Source organism: Pteropus vampyrus, unplaced genomic scaffold, assembly GCF_000151845.1.
Source record: "Pteropus vampyrus isolate Shadow unplaced genomic scaffold, Pvam_2.0 Scaffold14, whole genome shotgun sequence".
NCBI lineage: Eukaryota > Metazoa > Chordata > Mammalia > Chiroptera > Pteropodidae > Pteropus > Pteropus vampyrus.
Genome location: NW_011888795.1, coordinates 10,378,821 through 10,381,154, shown reverse-complemented (window position 1 = coordinate 10,381,154; position 2,334 = coordinate 10,378,821). Strand labels below are relative to the sequence as shown.

The 2,334-nt window shown below is 42.5% G+C and overlaps 2 protein-coding genes across 4 annotated transcripts in view; one reads left to right on the top strand and one right to left on the bottom strand.

The window, feature by feature from the left end:
- The window catches only part of MCF2L2 (MCF.2 cell line derived transforming sequence-like 2), a 195,338-nt gene that overhangs the window by 58,429 nt on the left and 134,575 nt on the right, over positions 1-2,334 (bottom strand). The window lies entirely within an intron of this gene.
- Positions 1,703-2,334, top strand: part of B3GNT5 (UDP-GlcNAc:betaGal beta-1,3-N-acetylglucosaminyltransferase 5) — an 18,926-nt gene continuing 18,294 nt past the window's right edge. For all 3 annotated transcript variants that reach the window (XM_011382732.2, XM_011382714.2, XM_011382722.2), the window contains exon 1: positions 1,703-1,991. The gene's annotated coding sequence lies outside the window, so the exon portion shown is untranslated. The remainder of the gene's footprint in view (positions 1,992-2,334) is intronic.

Genomic DNA, 2,334 nt, shown 5'->3' with positions numbered 1-2,334 from the left:
TTTTTCTTTGCCTTACCTTATCTTTTCTAAATCTAACCAGCAAATTGCAATTTCCCTCATTTTTCAAGTTTACCATCTTGATGTTGCAGTTTTCTTTTTCTAGTACTTCCCATAGTTCTCTAGTACTCTACGAAGCAAATTCCTGGTGGTGAGATTGAAAGTCATGTGTAAATCTAATCGTAGTGGTCTTTGTTAACAAGCAGCTACTATGGACACTGAGGACAAGGAAACACTGCCCTTTTATGTGATGGTGAAATCAGCATCACCACTGTCATCTAATTTCGTTTCCAATTAATTTCCAATTTTTCATGTATACCCTCCCAATAAAAGAAACCGAGTATTTTGTTCTATACTATCAACTCTATCATTCTCTTCCTCTCTGTCTGGAGTGGGATGGGGAGAGCGCCTGCTGTAGGAAACCCTCCTAGATGGGCAAAGGGGCTGTCCCAGACTGCTGTCCTCTTCCCTGTGTGGTGTGTGTATGTGTGGCTACCAAGGCAGGCATTTTGAGACTCTCTATTGGCCCCATCTCTCATTCACATCCTCTCCCCTTCTCCCAACAAAAGCCATACGTCCTCTCACCAATTTCTTGACTTACTTTTGAAATCATCTGTCTGGGGTGTCTATCTCCATATAGAATGATGTGAACACGTGATTTTCATATGTGTTTATCAATGTTTGGATCAGTTTGTGTTTCTTGTGGGTACAGTCCTATGTGTTTGTGCTTGTGGAATATACATATACTGACACAGGGACCTATGTGGGCCTAGTTTCAAATGACCTGAAAGGAATATAATGGTAATTGAACATTTGCACATAAATACACCATACCACATGATAACTGGGGGGAATGTATGTGGGATTACCATCAGGATTTTATTTCACATAGGTATAGAAGGGAGGTGATTTGCACTGTACTAACAACGAACTAGATTATTTATGGGGTCACTGTCAGTGATCTCCTTACTAGTCATATTATGTAAATATTTCTGTCTGTGGTCTGACTCGCATATGGTACTGTAATCTCTAAGTTGATAATAGAGTGCTGAGTCATGCTCTCTATAGGTAATGTGAAAAGAATCGCATGGTTGAAAATATGCTAAAGGGTTTAAAGAAAGCTGTTACAAAACTTCCTAAAAATCTAGTTCAAAGTAACAAGTACAATGTTGTGTTCAGTTTTAAACTCTGATTCAGTTATCTACTTTTAACCCATTGTCTGTCTTATTCCTTTTACAATAAGAAACCCAAAGTTTTTATTTTACTGAAGTATATGGGTTAATCTTTTGTTTTCTGTCATATTCTGTGTACCATGACAAAATCGTTCAAAATACTACCTCTGTTACATGAGAATGTTTGTTCTATAAGGAGAAGTCTAGGACAACAATTGGGGAATAAGAAACCAAACCTATAAAGGATTTATTTATCATCTCTTCCCTTCAGTAGAAATTTACATTCTCCTGATTTTGCTTAGTGGTGTGCATTAAGAACGTTGAACTGGGAACACCACTCAAAGAGGGCATTCATGCAGATTCTGGCTCACAGTTGATCATCTGAGTAAATGATCTCACCTAAAGAGGCTCGGGGAAGCACTTCCTGGAGTTGTCATGCACCCAATCCACAAGAACAGAATCGGGCAAGACCCATCACCTTCGCTAAAACGCCGGGCTGGTGACGGAGGAGCAGGCCAGCTGGGCTTTGGCAGTGACGCCAAGAGGTGCAGGAAGCGCGCGCTGGTAGCGCTGCGGTAGAAGCTCCGGCTGCCGCGCCCCCTCCCAACGCGGAGAGTCCCTGATTGGGTCCGCCAGGATCTGCCCGCTCCAGCCCCAGCCTGCTGCCCGCCGGGGAAGCGAGCCCATCCATCGCTGGCTGCCCAGTCCTCACCCAAGATTTAAAGCGGGCAAATTTTGTTCTCAAGACCAATGACTTTCGCGCCGTGCCGAGAGGAGAGCAGACGTCCGATTTGGGAGTTTAAGGAGCTGGGCTTGGACCTGGTGAGTTTTACTTTATAAGCTTTCTTTGAAATTAAACTGGGCTTGAAGGTAAAATCATTTGGGGGCGGAGTGATTCCCCTCCCCTTGCATTTTACAAACTAACCGCTGTGGTGAAGCTTTAGTTTGTAGTGAATTAGAGTTTCCTTCCTTTATCATTTAGGACCCCAGAAGCTCAAGGCGTAAGTGTTGTGACAAGAGCTCTTTTAACGAGACTAGTCTGTTCTTAGAACTCCTGCTCTAAAATAGAAAATAAAATGAGGGAACCGAAATTCAGTCAAAAACTTACCTCCCATAGATAACTGTCGCTTGTTCTAAACGAATGGGTTGTTAGTCTAAGAAATTC